This window comes from Lethenteron reissneri, chromosome 19 (genome assembly GCF_015708825.2).
Source record: "Lethenteron reissneri isolate LAM-NWPU_2019-01 chromosome 19, ASM1570882v1, whole genome shotgun sequence".
Classification (NCBI taxonomy): domain Eukaryota; kingdom Metazoa; phylum Chordata; class Hyperoartia; order Petromyzontiformes; family Petromyzontidae; genus Lethenteron; species Lethenteron reissneri.
In genome coordinates this window covers 9,944,218-9,965,584 of record NC_083797.1, presented here as the reverse complement: position 1 = coordinate 9,965,584, position 21,367 = coordinate 9,944,218, and the positions used below count along the sequence as shown (strand labels likewise).

General features: G+C 39.4%; 1 pseudogene; it reads left to right on the top strand.

Moving 5' to 3' along the window:
* The window catches only part of LOC133344243 (CUB and sushi domain-containing protein 3-like), a 435,165-nt pseudogene that overhangs the window by 17,074 nt on the left and 396,724 nt on the right, over positions 1-21,367 (top strand).

The following is a 21,367-nucleotide window of genomic DNA, read 5'->3' as shown; positions in this document are numbered from 1 at the left end:
GCCACCATAACCCCCATTTAGTTTTTATAGGTGCACGTATATTGTATGGTTTAGAACATTGATTAATAGGCAGGTTATTTGCAGATTAACTGCTAGTTTACTCCTAGATAACCTACCAACTGTGCATAGATGATTTATACATCTTACCTCTACTAGGAAATGTTTCAGGGTATAAGAATACTGCGTAATTGACTGATGGTAAACATTGGTAATTATACGTTGGCATTATAGATCTGTGTCAAATTTGAAATAGCCTTTTCCCAAATTGTCAATGTTGGTAAATTGGCCCTTTTACTGTACAGTTATTTTATCTTCAAGGTAAGAAAACCCGGTGCTGTATCAAACGAAGGTGAATACGCTGCAGCCCTTGCTACTGAGCAACGATGAGATGGGATGCACAGACACACACATGCCCCCCCCCCCCAACTTATTTCAAAGGTTCTCATTTGTACCCACGCATCCTCTGCAATTTTGCTTCAGCTTCACGGAACACGTTTCCACATCGTGACCTTGCTTCTTAGAAGCACAATCACGTTGCCTTGGGTCAGCTCTGCGTCTGGTTGCAGTGTGTCCTGCCAGCTCGTACACGGGTGTCCTTGGTGGTGTCGTTTGAATACGGTTCCCTTGCAAGCACTGCTGTGGTGAGCCGCTAGTTACCATTTGAAGCACATGTCCCGGAGAGTATTTAGGAGGGTCAGTGCATCTGAGCGAGTGGCATTTTTGCCATTTCATTCTTCTTTTCACATAAATATGAATGCGGCCAAATTTGCAGCAGTTAGTTCACCCCTTTTTATAGATGAAGAATGTTGTGCAATTGAAATTGCAGTGACTCACGCGTCTATCTTTCAGAGGTTAGGCAAATTATTATGCAGTGTCTGTTGAAACTAGATCGCACTAGGTTTAAACACATATGTGGGTTAATGATATTGGTTGCGACTGCTTCGTTGCTTTTACAAGGTCATGAATCTTCGTTTGACGATTTTTGCTTATTTAGTGCTTCGACACAGGAGACATATCTTACTGGCCAGACGTGTTTCTGCATGATCACCTTCATCATTTGAAAACTTCTAATATATTTACGTGATGACAAACCATGAAATGTGGTTTGATGGTCGCTGTTGTAACATCCATTCAAATGTGATTTAACTGTTGCTATTATTGACTTGGAGTGGACCTATTTGTCTACCGTTAACATACTATTATCAAGCTCATATACTCTAAGAGAGACATCCAATTTAAAGGCAAGCTCATTTCCTCATGAGATGTACATATTTCTGTCCAACAAGTCAGGCAAATACTCAAAGTCTAACACGCACACATGAAGAGCATTGCCATTTATGTTACATTAAATAATTTGTTTAATGTACATATAATTGGGAGCAGGAACTTTGTACAGATTGGAAAGAAGCAAATGCACGTTTTTTGTGTCTCTGCTGTGCACCATTGAATGGAGTGTCGTTTAATTAGCACAGCTTAGTTTAACACTAGCATGTCAAGTGAATACCAAAAAGTGTTTCAGCTCTATAGGTTACATAATACAGCACGAACTATGTGGGTGGCAGTGGATAATGAAATGTTAACATAACGTCACACAAGGCGCCGCACAGACATTGCTCATTTTTATGCGGTGTTCAAAATGGGATTTGACATTTGCGTAATCGCACATCTAAGTGACAGAGTAGTAACACTTTTGCCTCATCGCAAAAATAACCGAGGTTTTTTTTCCTGACCCGGGCACCTTTCTGCGTCGAGTTTGTAAGCTCTTGCTTGGTTCTGCATTGGTTTCCTCCGGGTTCCCCAGTTATCTCCGAAAGGTACAAGCATCGAATATCGTTGGTGTTGGTTAAACATCACAAAGCAGGACTCTCCTGAAAAATAGTCTGAGCACTCAGTGTGGCTTTGCTCAGTCAAAAAAATGTTGCACCTTCTAGATATCAAGATGCCAGGGTTTGAAAAAATAACACAACATGGCTGCTTATGATTAGTGCCTTATTCTTTAAAAAAATGTTGACTCTTATGTAGCTATATCACACACACTCGCGGGTGCTGGAAACTAATTTGAAATCAAGCAACGTACTAAGCCTACTTAAATAGTTTATAACAGTGCAGTCAGTATTAGGCGTTTTTTTTGTTCCTCAAGCAATGGTATGAATCACATAATGAGCACAGCCAATTTATGCATTAATCATTATAATGTAATTTCCAGCATGGTGGGCCCAAGTACGGTGCGAAAGAAGTTCAATATACGTACATGCATGTATGAAAACGACACCATTTTTGTTGGTGATCGGGTTTGTTATGGCTACACTTCACCATACTAGTCCTTTCCAGCTAAAACCCCGCTTGCTTGCCCATCGCCACATATATAACCTTGTTGTAGCTGCTCTCTCGCTGGTTCAGCAGTTCCACTGCTGGATTATATTGTTTCCGCCTGAGGACGACCGCTTGTGTTGCGATCAAAACGTCGTGATTTATTTTATTTCATACCTACGTGACTTTAACGAAAGAACCAAAGAGTATGGATTCCTGCAGTCACGAAAGCTTCAAATCAAGATAGTCAATTGAAGTTGGTGAAGGTGGGTGCCCGAAACCGATTAAGATACCATTGATGTCACTCACCGCTGTTTTTAGCGATAGCCACCACTTTGCCCTAACCAAGTATCATCATCGTCATCATCGATGGCCGTGTTCTCCTCTACTGTTGCATGGCTTTCATCAACACTTCCAATGGTCCCGTGATGTCACAACCCATCTAGCTCCACAGTCTATGAACGTATCACTCCATTTCCATGGTGGATGTCTTCTCATGAGGCCTCCCTGCCCTCACTGCCACTCCGTTACCATTCTTGTCCATTGACCTTCAACACTCCGAGCAGCTTGTCCTGTCTTCCTAACAGCTGTTAAGATATCTCTGATTTGCCTTTGTTCCCTTATCTGTGGTTCATCTTTCTGTCGCTCAGATGTAATGCCCGATATTTATCTCTCTGTGCGTCTCTGTGTACTTTTCAGCTTGTACAATATTTCCCTTGTATTTGTCAATGTCTGTTCTGATACATCCATCATAGCTGGTAATATGCAGCACACTGGTTCTAAACGTTATTCGGTGTTATTTTTTTATCGCAGTATTAAACTCAGTTTTCTAAGGGACATTCCTACATTGGCGTATTCATCATTTTGACCACAGCCCACCTTCAATAACTGCAATAGGTATACAGCTTCAGTTTTGTCCCTCCAAAATACGCCCTTAATTGTTAGGTAATCTTCTTGTGTTTGACTTTTGTTTAACTGAGATTTAATGATCAGAATATTTATTTATACTGGAGAAATCCGATGAGCTATGAAGCTCTTTTTTACAGATGTCCAGTAGGTGCAGGTCAGAACATTACAACAAACAATGCAAAACACGACAGGCATACACAGTATAGGAAAGGTAAGAAAATCACTTGAACATTTATACTAACAAAACAAAATGTTTTACCTTCCCAGGTAAATCCCACTGAGCTATTACCTTCTTTTTCACAAGTGACCTGGCCATATTTATGTTTAACACAACTTCACAGCCTTATGTATTAAGTTCTTCAATCAATTTCTGTTTTTAATTTCCATTGGTTGTCGTGAGGATTGTCAACAACAAATTAATAATTTTCTCAACGTAAGTTCGCGCCTTGATTTTTAAAAATGCTTTTTGAGGAAAACATCTAATATCGCTATGCATAATATCCAATATTTTACAAACTCATCTTGGATCAATCACAAAAAACATTCCAACTACATCACTAAACATGTGTGCAGATTTACCACCTCTGCTATGCTACTGACAGGTCAACGTTGTATGCATACCAATATTACCGTTATTATTGATTATTCGCTAATGACGATTGTGCTCCTGTTTTCATATAATAACTGCATATTTGGGAGAGATGCTATATATATGAGATGAGTTCTCATATTATTGTTGTTGGCCAGTGAATTCTGCTTGCTCATTATTTTTAATGAAGCGTTGCAGCAGTGTTTGCGAAGACATCTGGGGAACCAATACGTTTTAATTAATTTATACGTGTGTAATTTCACTCGCGTATCATTATTATTATTATAACAAGTCATTTTGTTAAAACAATGTTGGTCAGAATTTTCTGAGTAAACTAAATAACGGATTTAATTGGCTCGTGCCTTTTCATATTTTTGTAGTCATCATCCCTGACGCGATAAATATTTGCGTTTGCAGTTTTGTGGAGGTGCATCACTGTAAACAACAGAAATTCCGTGTCGCTGCTCTCAGAAATGTGCTCTGCTTTAGCTTCAGACAAGGCCATTATATGTGCAATATATCTATAAGCTTGTCTGTGCACGAGCATCAGTAAATCACTGCATTTCAGTTCCCCTTCATATTCATTTCCAAAGTTGCATTCTCACTCATGGGTGCTTCAGCCATATCATTACACGTACGTAGCCATCTGATGAATGCCGTTATGTTTTTCATATTAATGATAGCTTTGTTGTAATTGCCATAGGGCATACGTGACTAAAACCACATTTTATTAACTTGAGAAATAAATTGCTCTTGTAAGAAATGGTTGATAATACAGGTGTGTGCTGCAGGGTTTTTACATTTGTATTTTATATAGATCATCACATGGCCTGGATCGCGTCTCAAGTTTTATTATGAACAAAATGGATCCAATTTACTATTCCACATAATCTATCAGAACAAAATGCTTCGAGTGAATAATGTAAATTTTAATCGCACACATAGACAGATATTTTTAGATGTAGAACTGTGATGAATAATAACTGGAACACACACACACACGCACTTTCCTGAGGATCTCTAATTATAGTATCCTCTTCAGCACGAACCAAACCACCCTACAAATACAGTACACCGATAAGAAATTCCATAAACATAAATAACTCCATGAGTAAACCACCTTTTAAAGAGAAAAATCACGTGGGGAAGAGTAATGACAAACACTGAGAGCAAAAGTGTAGACACAGCTAAACTGTGCAGGTAGCTCAGCCACCTGTCAGAAAACTTTTCAATTTTACTTGCTCGCCGAGAGAACAATGCTTTCTATGGGCTGCAAAGATTGAAAACAATTAAGCGACGTTGGCATCCTGGTGCCAAAGTAGATTGAAGTGCTGACGTTCAACCATTCGAAATGTCACGAACACACTTAAATAGAACTCCCAAGTAGTGGGTCTGTGACTTAAATAAATAAAAAATACAGACAGGGGTGAATTCTGCCTTCCTGCAGTGTTGGGAAGGAGCATTCATGACCGTGCATCCACACAACAGCAAGTGCACATTAGCATCACACAGCACTAACACTGGGATTGAAGGCATTAACTGATTTAGACTGATGTATGCAAATGTACGTGCCAGATGTGGCTAAAGCCAAGGGAATTGAGTTAGTTCGACAGCACAAAGAAGTATCATGTGAATCGGGCTTTCTGAATCCATTTAGGTTGCTACTGATGTTTACTTAGCCATAACAAACTTTCCCTTAAAAAAATGGTCAGCTTGGCATTGAGAATTTAAATGTAATGTACGCTTTCCTGGTAAACACTAAACATTTACATAGAGATAATAGAGGGAACACACGCTGTGAACAGGAAGAAGAGGTGGGGGGGGGGGGACACATTTCCTCTTTATTGTGGCTCCTTATGAATGTGTTTTTTATTCTGGAATGTTTAATAACACTGTAATTGAAGGTGTCACAGACTGGCCCTTTTATTCAAAGTGTGTGGCCCTGAGTCTGTGACGTGCTAATACGTGGCATGGGAACTCAATTACAGTACTGCGAGGCTGCATGGCAGATACAAAGTCTTGATTACTGCTCACCCATGCACAATCTAAAGCACCGGGGAATTCTCGAAGCATATTGTTTGCATGCTCTGACTGGTCAGAAATATTCTTTGCACTGGAATGGCATGCCAATGAGACTGATGGCTTTTATTGGATGCCATTATAAACAGCTATTGTAACGGCGCATTGTCTCTATATATACACACACATTTTGTTTGTTTATTTTCACACTTCCCAACTGCAATCTGTGTTCTGAGCAGCCTTAGACATCACCTTCTGCCTGACTACCCCATCCCTCTCAGGGGTTACATTTCGATCCCACGTGACTTCCTCTCTTGCCAACCGAACCTCAAGGCAACGTATCACAGCTACCTGTAACACATTGTAATGTGCCATAGCAAGGGACGCTTCCCAGACATGTGGTCTTCCACTCATTGCACATCCCACAAACCTCTTTGCAGCACTACATAAACACTCGGTACCACCTGCATACTGTGGTCTAGCGTAGACTTGTAACATTTTTTTGCGTTGAATTACCTGGCTGCCTGAACGTTTGCGAAAGTACTTCTGGCAGGGGTCACGTGCTACACAGCCATTATGAACTGCGTGAAATAGCATTGCTGTTCATGCCGAATGTACGACAGGCCAATGTCCAATATCCGGTTTACGACATTCGTTGTCTTGTCTGACTGTGCATTGTTTGTGTGTGCATATAATAGTATTAGGTAGTATAGGGGAGTGGTGGTGTAGTGGTTAGCGTGCTGCGCTAGGACCCTGGCGACCCGAGTTCGATTCCCGCTCATGGCCAACACTGGTGACGAATATCTGAACCGGTCCTGGGCCTCCCCTAAGGTCGACTCAGCCTTAAATTAGTACATGGTGCGGTGTGTAAACATCGCCACTGGGCAAAACGCGGCCGGGACGCAGTCCTGTGGCCACCCTTGTGTGCTGTGCCGGCCTTCATAGGTGCTCGCTAACAGCACCTGCCCCAAGAGTCTTTTACAGGCTATACGGGGGATCTTTGTCTTATACAATAGTATACACGTATATTGTTGCAAATTTCACCTTGCCATATGAAAGAATAAACACTGCTTTATAAAGAATAAAGAGAAAATAGCAATTGAACAACAACAAAAACACCTTTGCCTTGGAGACAGAAGACAATTTGGTAGCACTTGGTCTGCTTGGCATTCTAATTGGACTAAAACAAAAAACAGAAAATGGCACACTTTGAAGTGATAAGCAGAAAAAATGCAACACTGCCAACATGCTGCGTGACAGGATTAGAATTAAATCTAGCTAAATTTAGTCAGTCGATCGGGAAGAGCAAAGCGTGTTTAAGGGAGGATTTTTAAAAAGTAATATTGTTTGCATGCAAATGAGGTGTATGCTCTTAACACCCCTATCAAGAGCAATATCCCATATGGCTTACACACACAAACACGCAGAAAACAATGGTTTCTCATTTAGGCTTGAAGCACCGAGGTGATCTAGGGCAGGCTCAAGACATGTTTAAGATGATTTTTGCCACGAATGTTGTCTTTGGCGGAGAATTGAGCCAACATTGTTCGGATGATAACACAGTGTGAGACCACTATCATAAATGCAAAGATCCCCCATATAGTCTGAACAGACTGCTGGTGCAAGTGCTGTTAGCAAGCCACAATGAAGGCCAGAACGGCACACGGGGCTTTTACACATCACTCAAGGTACTCAATTGAGGCGAGGGGAGGCCCAGGACCGATTCGAATAATCATCACTTGTGTTTGTCGCAAGTGGGAATCGAACAGTGTTTTCACTGCTGGGGAAATTGGCAAGCATACACACAAACCCAGGCACAAAGGTATACATGCATATGTTTCCACAATCATGAACCTGGACAAATGTCTATATCTAAAGAAAAATCACCCCACGTCAATGCTATTTTAAAAAAAAATCTACTTCAGTAAATAGGATTGACATTTCTCAGCCATTAGTGCACGGCCGTTTTAAACAACGGGAAATTTCCTTAAACAGCCCCACCCCACCAGCCTCTGTCCACCCCGTAGTATAAATGACTGGGGCCAGCGTTTGTCGATTGGTAGACCGCATGCGGCAGGGTAAAGTGTGAGTGATCCCTCATCGTTCAAGATATCTGGCCAGCGTGGGTCGGCCGAATACTCTTTAAAGGGGGTGTCTAGAGCTCCCTCTCGTGGTGAGCCTGAGCAAACAATTACCTTCATTTGTTGTCACTATTATCATGGCAAATACTACCCATGTGTATCCTGGAAAAAAAAAAGGATCTCTTGTTGTTGAAGGTTTTCACGAAAGTGCTTTGTTGGCAATGCCACTTTAGCTGGGTTCACAGTGGAAGGACCACAATGCAATAGCGTGGTGCTTCTCCCATGAGACTAAAACAGCGAACATCAAATGCGGTTCTGGACAGCGCGTACGGCACGCATGCACGCTTCATCATACAGGGTTCACGCCTCTTATGCCGTGCCTCTTCCACCCTCCGCCATAGTTCAACGCCGCCTAATGATTGGTATGATGAGCCAGCGTAACACGGGTGTTTCCGTGAGAACTGCACTGCCCTTGGCATGCAAATGTTTGAGACGATGGTGGGTGAAGTACGACCATTTTAAAGGCCGTAACACAAGTATAATGGTCCCTTCAAGTGACAAATGTAACTGCTAATGTGCTGTAAATGGTGTGAAGTGGCCACGCAAGTGTGAACGTCACAGTATTCGACATACAAAATGCAATTTTTGCAAAAGAATGAAAACAATATATTACAAAATACACTGAAAGCATACATTTAAGGCATTACGTGCGCATGGCAATAGAGAAAGTAATGCCTGCAATCAGTCTTGTCTTAGGTGTGCTCAATTTCTCATGTGAATGCCATTATTCAATCGTGGGAGGCTGCCGTGGTATAATGGTTATTAGCACAATGGACTTGACATCTAGAGGTCACTTGTGTCCATTCGATCTCCCATCACAGCAGTTTTAACAATTGCATGTAGGTATGTTTCACTTATTTCGCACCGTACATAGGTGTGGGAAGGACAACAAACTACACGCAAAAAAGTAGTTCTAAAGAAATTCGTTTTCATCTAGATGTAAAAGTGCATAGCTCAGTGGCTTCCTAATATCGGATGGAGAACATTTCCTGATGGCCGCAGAAACACACGTTGGGCAAGTTTAATAAATTCCCCCACTCAGTAGTATTAATCCTCCATGATAGAGGTTTTTGGGTTAGATCGCGTAAATATATACATGTGTCGTTAAAACCCACCATCACCCAACACAGTCAACTGGTAAGGGTTGTCACGTAAACAGAACATGCCAATTCGTCACTAGTACAGCACGAGTGTATAGTGTAGTGTATAGTGTAGTAGTGTAGTGTATAGTGCAGTAGTGTATAGTGTAGTAGTTTATCGTGTAGTAGTGTAGTAGTGTATAGTGTAGTAGTTTATCGTGTAGTAGTGTAGTAGTGTATAGTGTAGTGTAGTAGTGTATCGTGGTGTATAGTGTAGTAGTGTATATTGTAGTAGTGTATAGTGTAGCAGTGTATAGTAGTGTATAGTGTAGTGTAGTATAATAGTACAGCACACCGATGTGTTGGAGAGCCAAGCCACAACATTTACAAACTGAGCACGACGTTTCGCCAGTAATTACAACTAGCTTCATCAGGCGACAGCCAGATTTGTGGAGAAGTGTTACTGTTTCGTTCCTTATATAGAGGCGTAGACGTGTTGACCACACTTCTGCGCTCTTGCACAATGATGGGGGTGGGGGGCGGGATTACTGAGGCAACGTTCATTATGCATGTGCATTATGCGAGCCCTTTGAACTTGTCCTTCCTGTCTTGTGTTTATTAAAATAGCCCTACCAACGGTAATCCTTATTAAAGTACGATGCTGTTTGTAGGCATGCATTTAAATAACGTATTATTTGATGAATCACTTCCACGCAGCACTAAGACGGTAACTATCCGAACGGTTAAAGTTATTTTAATTTCTTTCAATTGAGTGTCCTTGTTGGCACGCATGTTCTGCTACTGCTGACAGTTGCATTTGGGAGAATTTAATATTTCTCTGATGTTCTTATGGATGATATTGGTCGCGAAAGCCTACGTGTTAAACTGACTAACCAGTATAAATCCTCTTACACAATGTTTGCCCAGTGTGGGAGAGTAGGCCTAAATAGCCTCTGGTAGGGTTCTCTAGAATTCCCCCGAGTTGAGTCCCATCCGTCATTAGTGGCATGGGCAAGGAATGTCAACGCTGAACTTTTACCTATGGGTTGTTAGAACTGTACCCACACTTTGGCAAAAATATGCTTGTAATAGCATTATCAGTCATTAGTGCACAATTGAAGCTCTACAGTATTTTTTTCTGAAAGTGTTAACCGATCAAACAAAATTATTAGAACACTTTATAACTAAAAGAAATGACTAAGTGCTGCAACAACTCTTGAGAAGCGACACAGGCTTGGGCGAGTTAATCTTTGTTTGGCCTATTAACATCAACAAAGGGATACTGGAAGTCTTTCTTTGCCCCATTAAAGAGTGTGGGAGAAATACAGTTGTAATAACAATTGGGCTTCATGGCTGACTGCTTTATAAAGGTTCTCCTGATAATATTTCCTCTCTGCCTCAAAGCTGTTTTAAGACATTCATGTTTACCAATAGTATGCAATAATATTTTTATAAAATTTAATGGCGTCAGCTTCTCTTGACAGTTGTAATATTTTCGGTAGACGGCCTTTTAAAAACAATTGTGCTATATTTTTGACGAGAAAAAAATAAAAAATTTACCTTTCACATTGCTGTTTTTTTTCTGGCTCCTTGGCATTTTGGGCTTTTGGGCATGTGATCAGATATTAAAATATACATAGTATGAAAAGCAGTAATTTGATATTCGAGGCTATTGCTAAAATACCTTTGCAACTAGTGAATACACCTTGTATCCTGACACAAAATTACGTTATGATGGTTTCTCAGGTACAGATACAAATTCAGATAATTTATGAAGCAATGACCTCTATGATATTGTGCTTTTCACATTTCACCTGTCAATATCAGAACACATTTAATATCGTTGCATCGCAAAGTTGAATGTGCACTTGTAGAATGTCACTGGGATATTTTACGAGTTTACTTTAGATACAGGACTCTTAACCTTATTTGACAGTCAGGGTTAATTGATTTGACCCACGCCTGCCAGAATATACATGATTGACAATGCATTCTTCAGATATGGATGGACAGGGAGAACTGGCCAACCAATTCGGAGAGATGAAGGAACAGCTGTGCTGAGTGATTCAGACTGTGCAGAGTCCTAATACAATTTCATGGAACCTCATACATAGTTTTTTTGCTGCATGAGCCAATGACCCGTTTTATTCTGCTAAATCCTTGCCCTCATATCTATTACTATTATTAGACCCTCTATCCTTTTCCCCCAAAGTGAGGGCTGACAGATTATATTTAATGTCAGTGGTGAACTGCGGCGGCTTTGATATCTTTTTTCTCGTGAGGAATGCATTTACATGTAATCTTACAATCACAACTTTCAAACACCCCCCCCCCCCCCCCAAAAAAAAAGTTCACGGTGATGACGTCATTTCGCTCTCTTTAAGACCGGAAGCAGGAAGACTACTTCACAATTCTGGCAAATTGCCTGATGAAGCTGGTTGTAATTTTGAGCGAAACGTCGTACTCAAGTGTAAATGTTGTGGGTTTACTCTCCATCACACCGATGTGCTGAAGTAATAGCTGATTGGTACGTTTTATTCACGTGACACACCTTACTAATTGTCTGTGTCCGGTGGTGGTGGGTTAACGACACATTTGTATTTACACGATCTCACTCAAAAATAACCTTTATTATGAAAAAAAGTGTTTTCAACAAAGATGCAGCTCGATAAATTGCAATGTAGTTGTGTTATAAATGTACAATGTGTTACAGGCCAGGAGAGTTGCGGTGGAGTTCTGCAAGAATTAAGTGGAATTATTGAAAGCCCTGGATTTCCTCAGGGATATCCAAATAAAGCCAACTGCAGCTGGAAGATACTGGGCCAGGAGGAAAACCGGATCCAGTTAACGTTCGTCTCGTTTGCCTTGGAGGAGGAGTTTGACTTCTTATTTGTTTACGATGGAGAGCCAAATGCGGACAACTTGATGTTGAGGTAAGGAACACGATGACCAACCTTGACGTCGTGGAAATGATGTAAAAGCATTGACGTATTGATGGAGAGAGGCACAAAATAATTGTGGTGAATAAAACTGAATGACTAAAAATCATGGACTCGAAGAAGTGTTCTGAAAACGGTGTTGTTAGAAACAACAATGCTGTTGCGTATGTAACAATTTAAATTGAAAGAAAACGAATTGTATCGTGGTCTTGCTGAATTTGCTTCACGTTATTATAAGTAAAGCGTGCACGCATCCAGAATTACAATTATAAATGAACACAATTGATTAAATTATCACCACTTCATCATCAACCATGATCAATCTGCCATCGACAAAATATCTACGGCCAATTAAATTCTGGAAAAAGATTTTAAAATTTACAATCACGGGGTGGCACAGTGATTAGAAGACTGGGCTATGAGTGATATTTGAACCACTTGTGCGTGCTCCCTTCACCTACTGACACTGACCGGCGTGGTGAAGTATGGTAAAACATCTCCACGACTGAAATGGCATGCGTAGGTCTTCATCCAGCAATGGATTCCCAAATGGCTGTAAAGTAGAATAATGATTTCTAGTGGAATTAAATATATAACAACTGCAACATTTTTATTGTCATGGTCAAAAGTTACAAACAAAGCTAATTATAAAAAATGTAAGTGAAAATTGTGATGAGAATGACAGATGTCTTAGGAACGTTTGGTTAAAATAATAATCAATGAACACTTCAGACTGCACTGGATATCCATCCATTGGTGATGCTGGGCAAGTGCAATGATGAGGCCATTTTTAGTTTAACTATATTGTATAGAATGGGTCCAAGGTAAGGAAATTTATGCAATTGGCATTCTTTTTAATACCCAAGCAAGGGAAACATAGTGCAGGAGTTGTGGAGATTGCAGGTACTTTTAATATGAGTTTAATGGAATAGCGTACAATCTGTGATGACGAATGGCAATGTGCTTTCAAGAACACGATGATTTCCTAAGACGTTCTGCTCCGTGCTGCCTCCATCTAAATGGCAAAACATGTTATTAAACATTATTATGATGAAAATCGCAATTTTAAAACTGACACATTGGTAACATAAGAGTCCGCATTTTTTCCTAACATAGTCTGCGTGTGCTGAGTATTTGGTTAATTTACGGGAAAGAAGAAAGGGGAAAACAATTTAGTTTAAGGATGTATGCCCCCACTTTCAGGGTCACCCTGATCACTATCAACAGGAAAATAAACCTGTATCACCTGTACAATGGCCTAATGCAATGTATACGTAATACCACTCGACCCACGTATTCTTATTTAAGGCACATTATACTATACCATATTATGGTTCTTTCACAATTACGATGTGTTGTACTTAAAAGCAAAAGTGGAGGGACTTACCACTAAACCTCAGCCACTCGCCACAGACAACGTAATAAGTCAAGTTAACATCATGGAGACATCACAGAATCTCGCAAAAAAAACCTAAGTGTTCTTTTTTTTACACCCTTGGGTGTACTTTCAGAGATAACAAAAACAAGATCAAGCACCAGCACACATTTTTGTGACGGGTGCATCTTTCGTGCAATCATCACTGACAGATGCCGCCAAGCTTGCTGTGCATTAAAGTCAGGTTATTCCTGAGAAAATTATAAATATTTAACCAGACTCTCTTGGGGCATGAACCCACAATCATAGGGGGGATGGTTCGGTACCTCAAAACTACGACTTCGGTATTCAAACCTTTTTGTTTAGGCCATGCAACAAATGTAATCTTGTTTGATTGGGAACATATTAAACTTTAGGCCAGACTATTGTAAATGATGACGATGCAATTGATTTGAGCTTTCATTTATCTATTTGTTCATCACAAGTTAGTGCTGTGAAATAATTTATTTTAAAATAATATACGTGCATAAACATACGGACATCTATATTTAAAGGAGTTGCATAAATAAGTAACACCCACACAGGTAATTTCATAACTGATAATCATGCATTTGTCCACCATCACTAATTGTATCACTTGTAATGATATTTAAAATAATCGCAGAGGTCAACATGGACCTACCAGCAAGTCTGCATCAGCTGTAAATAATTAACAACTACAGCATTCTCTTTTACCTTTTCAAAGGGCCTATATGGCCCTTGTATAAATATTTAATGTATTTAAAAGTGTCTGGGATATAGTTGTCCCTTTCCACACGTTGATAATTGTTTTACATTGCCTACAAGACGTATAAATATAATTGAGAACAAAAGACAAATTATTTCCTCCAACATATTTGTGGGGCAAAATTTTTTTTTTTTACCACTTCGCTTTCAGTTATGGCACCCTTTCGTCAGTGTGAAGACATCATTTTCCTTTCAAACTACATGAGGTTTCGGTCACCCTCAGTGTAATAAATGGCATTATGTAATTTTATACCACTTAGCAATGATACACTTTTGTCCCTGGCAAAGGTGCCCATTTACAGTTCAGGTATAAATCAGTCAATGAGGTCATCTATGACACAAAATATGTTGGGTACAGAGTGTCTCATAAATATTCCCAACTGTCAGTTATACAATGTAGATAGTTTGCGCTGATGTGGGTTGCACAAGCCCTTTGTATAAAACTTGAGCAGAGATTCGGTGTCTCCAGAGATTTCAGTGACAGCGTTGACATTTTTGTTGTATATCCTGCCAAGGACAAAAGTAATGCATTCACTCGGATAATTAACTGGTGGTCATTTTGGATGCTCATGTTGCTGGGATTCACCAGTTGATAATACATTCCTCACAAGACGATTTACATTGCACCACAGACAGTACTTTCTTTAAAATGTCATGCAGGGTTTTCTTTGGTTATATCAAATGAGTAAAATTTCTGTGTGTTTTAAAATTCACGTGTATTTCGTAAAATGTCGGCAAAAATGAAATAATGCTGATCACTATTGTACTTATTTTATGAAAATCTATCGCTATAACATAATTCAGCAATAAAGATGTTCATGATACATAAAAAATATATTTTTGGCCTTTGCATTAATATGTAAAGATAGATATGCATGAAACTGCAATTAAATTACTTAATATATATGATCATGAGAATGTAGAATGTCCCACCTGATGACGGAGACTTGTGTTGCCTCCAAAACGTCGTGATCTTTATTTTAATTTTATTATTTTTATTAATTTTGATGTTTTACCTACGTGACTTTACCGAAAACACCTAAGAATAGAATGTAAGCATTTATACTTAAAGAGCATCATACATAAATCAAATTGTGTTATCTATCAATGTAGATGTGTTAAATATTGAAAGTATGCATAAAAAGATACATTATCATAAGTGACATTTAAACACAATTATAAATCAGATACAGATACGATTGACTTTTTTCTGTAATTTTGTGTGGCATGGATTTTTTTTCTACAAATGGGCAGTTGTGAATCTGAAAGATCCATTTTCTCTTGCAACCTTATCACTTGTTTTAACCAAACACATGTCATCTCTGGCAATCGACCAAAAGGGATAGCACAGATTTAAGAGGATAACTAGGTTTTGCTGTCACTTGTTCCTTGGCTTTCTGAAAACTCGTAACTTTGCCACTACTGCAAACTTCTCCCATAAAGAGTGGTCTCGAACACTGCTGCTGCCTTAATTTTTGATTCAGCATCCTTGGCTCTAAAGAAAATTACACGGATGAATGTGCATCGTGAAGATCACCAGCTGATAAGAAAAGAACACAGAGTTCTTGAAGCACGCAGCATATATGCTTCAAAATAAGTCATGCAGTACAAATTCATCAGTATGTTCTCATGTGAATTTTAAAGCCTGCCATTGGCATTACTATTGATGACTCAGAATGGTGGTTATGCTCTTCACCTGTCACCTTGATTAGCACAAAGTTTGTAAAAGGTTGAGGCAAGGGTCTAAATAGGGTGCGTGCACGCACAGGTGGTAAAAAATATACATAGACAGGCTACTTTATATATTTATATACAGCCTGCTTTATATAAACCGCAGGGCAGTGTGTTAATTCACATCCAGCAACTGAACACACATAAAACAGTAATGATGTTGCATCAGCAAAGGGCAGGACCTTTTGATGGTTACAATGATGCGGGTGTTTGAGTGACGTTTCATTTTATTTTAAATTGAACACCTACGAGCAAACATTGATTACAAAACATCAATTCCGTTGCCAAGGTGTGAATGCACAGACAATATAATGCATACTTGTATTTGCTATAAGTAGTTCAAGGATTCTGGCCTTACTGCTTACAATGTCACGTGTTTAAATGTATCCATAAATCAATGAGAGGCCATACATTCAGCATGATGTGGTCTTTTTAAAAGTACTTGAAATCGTATTCCTCATTAATTGTCTACCCCACTGTGATAATTCGTGTTTTTTTATGACATTGGGTTAATTTTTACAATGTTTAATAATTTCCATTGTGTTGTTACGAAAAATGTATCTCAATTAGCATGCTGCTGCTTTGTATTGGCTGTAGATAGGTCTGCTGTCTTATTTTTTTCAGACTCAGTGTCAGAAGGGGACTAATGTTTGTAGATATCACTCTGCATGTTGAATCAGCAAACATTAAATGCAAGTTACAAAACAAACCATGGTGATTTCAAGATGATGTGGTAGAGCAGATAATAAAATTGTCCCTATTTTGTGAACTATACAACCCTGGTCCATTGTTCAGCATGTACCTCGAAGGTGGCATCCTAAATGTCACGGTTATTCTGCACCAGTGAACATGTATGCACATGCAGATGCTGTGACATTACCAGAATTGTTCATTAATTAACAGTTGAAGCACATTTTGCTGCAGGGAAAAAGGGACATGAATTCATGATTGTTACATGCAATTCTGAAATTGTGCTACTTTTCATTGGATGCTTACATTTCAGGATGATCATGTTTGGGATTGAAAACTTTAATGTTTCATACTAAAGCATGCACTGGACACCGAATTAATGTAATGCTCAGCAACCAAACTTTCAGGGTACACCTCGCTGATAAAGAGTCACAATAAATGTATGTACAATGGCCTCCCTCGAGGCTTGGTGTGCACACCGTCACTATTTAACACGTATATGTGACCTGCCATGTACATCATCTCGCACATTCATTTATGCAGATGACATAGTCCTTGCTACACAGGGCACAAACCTTGTGAACATTGCCATTAGAATGGCAGCTGAACTAACTGTATTTGTGGCATATTGCTGTCACTGGAGGCTCCAACCAAATCCTTCCAAAACCAGCAAAAGCACTTTCCACTTGAACTATCATGCAGCAGATGACACCATTGATGTGTCCTGTGATAGCCCAGTGCACTATGAACCCACTCCAATCTAGGGGTTATCATGGACAGAAGTCTGACCTTCAAGCCCCACATAAAACAGTTCTGTGAAAAGACCAAATCAAGAATCGCCCTGCAAAAGAAACATGTGCGAACAAACCGGGGCGCCTCAGCGGATGTGCTGCCAACTCCCACCCTCTGGTCCGGGGGCTCGTACGCAAAACTGATATATGCACAGTTAAATACCGAAATGCACATCATAACCAGACCACTGAAACTGACACCAATACCCTGGCTCCATGTTCTGGGGAACAATCTGCCGCTAAATATCCACAGATGCATGCAAACTAGGAAGGAGTTTACACGTTATCTTGCCAACGACAACCACCTTCCAATCAACCGAGACCTCAACGATGTACGATGCTGCTGACTCAGATACCAATCCCCCTTCTGGATTCATGATGTCACCATCCTAGAATCTTGTAAAAATGTGGAAAAATATTCTTTGGGTCTTTCGGTAAAGTCACGTAGAACAAAAACAAATTTACAAAAAACTACGACGTTTCAATCGCCACACGAGCAATCTCCTGATGACGATTGCTTGTGTTGCAATCGAAACGTCGTAGTTTTTGGTCCAAAAAAATATTCTACGTGACTTTACCGAAAGACCCAAAGAATATGAATTCCTGCAGTCACGAAAGCTTTAAGTCAATGTGTAAGAATGTTGGCAAACAGAGTGGTACGTCGTGGATGCCAGAATAGATACCCAATTTTGGACGAAAAAATCGCACCTCCTGGCTTTGGCATTCCTCAAAGACACTCTGGTGTAACCATCAACTGCATCAAAACATCGACAGACCACAATGCACATCTCCTTCATGAATAGAAAAATAAAAAGAAGCTACAGAGTGAGTGTCAAATTACCAGAGGTGGGACAAAGTCATTGTTATGCAAGTCCAAGTCGAGTTGCAAGTCTTTGTACATTTTGCCGAGTCGAGTCTGAAGTCATCAAATTCATGACTCGAGTCTGACTCGAGTCCAAGTCACATGACTCGAGTCCACACCTCAGAGGTGGGACAAAGTCATTGTTATGCAAGTCCAAGTCGAGTTGCAAGTCTTTGTACATTTTGCCGAGTCGAGTCTGAAGTCATCAAATTCATGACTCGAGTCTGACTCGAGTCCAAGTCACATGACTCGAGTCCACACCTCTGCAAATTACAACCCAAACTATGAACCATCTCGTGAACCACCGTAGTCTGTGCTTCTTCAATGCAGGAGCAATAGCAACACCACATAAACTCTAGCAAACATTGACATTGGAAAACAAAAATATTTATTTCACGTGTGAAATGTGCACCATTGTGTATTTGCATAGATTCACTTGCTAGTGTGTATATTGCACATATATCTTATAAATTTAATTAAATCAACACAACTCAGGATATATGTTCATGTTCAAAACATATATAATTTTTGTCTACCGACTACCACATGTGATATAGCATAAGTTCATTATTTAGTTGCACGTTTTTCTTGCTCCCATTATTTTGGTAGCTTTATGAATGTTGCACAGACTTTGGAGTGCACCATTTGTAAAGCTAAGTGAGCACGTCCTTGCCGTAGCCTTTTTATAACATTAAAAGAACCAATAGCTTCATTAAGCCAGCTTGACCAGGAGCCAGACATTGATGGATGTCTAAGTGCTTCTTAATGCAAATTACACATAAACAGCAGCCGCACAATTTTCCAGCGTTAGGATTTAAGATCCAGTTCAATGGCTCTGAGGTAATCTTAATGTTGTGTTTCATTGGCTTTTAAAATGATTATTTAACACGTTGAATTGTACTGATTGGTTCTGTTTGTTTTATTTCAGTCAAGTACTTACAAAAATAAACAAAGTATAGCATTGATGTGAAGCTTTCGTGACTGCAGGAATCCATACTCTTTGGTTTTTTCGGTAAAGTCACGTGGGTAGAAGAAAAAATAATATTAGAGTATAAAGTATAGCATAGCTTTAGTTGCATATAATTAGTATGTTCTCTACATTAACTAAAGGTAAAGGTGTGGACCTGGAATTGCTTCCTCGTACGACTGCAGGTGGATGGGCCCCTGCTGGAGCAAACTCCACAGATATTTGACCTTCCACTGTGACTCGCCTTGTTAGAAACTAAACTATTGCTTTTATTTTATCAGCTAAGGTCCCTTTTGAGCTATATAGCTCTTTTTTTCAGAAGCGCCCTGGCCAAAAATAATAGCGGAGCAAAGTGGCTAATCATGTGGAAATTTATAGCAGCCAAATGCTCGAAACGCATGATTCTAGATGCTGCTGAGGGGAAAAATGCACGTGACCACGGGGAGAACAACTCCAAATAGACGGGCGTCAGGGTCGGGATCGAACACGAAACCTCCTGTATACCAGGCGAAAGTACCTAACATCTTGACACCGTGGCACATAGTCACCCTTTGCCCAACCACACATGGCCTGCCAATCGTCCAACATTGTGGTGCACTCATTTATACTGCGACCCCTGGATTGTAATCCCAGTGTGCTAACCGTAACACCACAGCAGCTTCCACCTATATAGTAAATAATATTGGAAAACAACACCGTAAATGTTTAAATAGATGGACGTCAAAAAGGTTGCTGGATATTAATGAGAATAATCTTCAAATCAATGGCTTATGTGTGACTTTAGCAGTGTAAAACAACATGCTAGGGCAGAGGTTTAGATATTGTTTGCCAGCGTCCCGTGGAAGTATTGTTTCGAACATTAACAACAAAAACATTATTTTCAAATACCATTTAGGATGTCTGTACATTTCCTGCACACCGAGGTGTGTTGGAAGAATATACATTTCCTTAAAGAATATTGTAAGTACGGTGTTTTTTTTGTACTGAAAAATTGAGCAGACATGTCACTTTTACAATGCAGCTTATCTAGAAATATCTCTTCATCGCTGTGGCAAACATTTGGAAAGATTTGCTGCTGAGCTATTATGCTCCAATTCTCACACTATCAGTGACCTGTCAATCAATGTTACTTTTAGTGAATGAGAAAAATAAACTTCAATAATTAAAATTACTTAATTTTTTTTACAAAAAACCCAACCCCTACATATTATAAGATGAAAACTCAAGTGCTATTTAAACAGCACGACAGTTACAGTTAGTTTCAAAGTCCACATAATGGGAATTTGAGAGCTAGAGTTAAGACTTCCAGATTTTGTGCCAGTGGGTAGTCCACTGCTGTATAAACCTGTCAACACCATAACTCAACATTTTAATCTTATTAAGACGAACCCCCGCAGGATGCTTGAAATCAAGTAATGCTCGGCAGTTGGCGGGGTAAATTTAGCCGGGGAAATTTAAAAGGAATGTTTTTCATCGAAATATAACTGTGAATAGCTGCAATAATCAATCTGTTTATAATCATATTTCATATTACCTGGGGAGTACGATAATCCAGTTTAATTGTGTGCAGCATTTTTAGATGACCTGCAATTATTTATGATGATTTTTTTCTTGTAATTGGGTACAACAAGTGTCCAAAACATTTCTATTTTAAATAGGCAAAAAATCCCCCCTGCTCATATGATCATTGAGTTGTGGTGCTCATTGCTATTGGTAGTCCAGAGTCAGTGATGGAAATGAACCATTCTTATGGAAAGTGCTAGTCTATGAAAGGGAACTAAAATTGCAAAATTAACACAGTTATTGCAATCAATTATGCAAGGAAGTTCAGGAATAAATACTGTAATGATAGAGTAAAATGCATTGAACAACTCTAAAGCTAAATTTTAAAAGTGTAGAGAGTGGTTCAATAAGTAAGCCTAGGTTTCCTGGAGAGGTTGTCAGCTGTGACCAATAGGTTTATTATGAATTGTATAGAAACCATCAGTCATTACATTGACTTAACTGTATATATTTGATAGAGGTACATTGTAGAAATATTATTTGTAACATTGTGTCGCTCATTGATTAAATTAAATTGATTCTGGGAAAACTGAATTAAAAACTGAACCCTACACAAATAGAGTCCGAGAGGTAATTACTCAAAGTATGTTACAATACAGAAAATATTTTGCTCTAT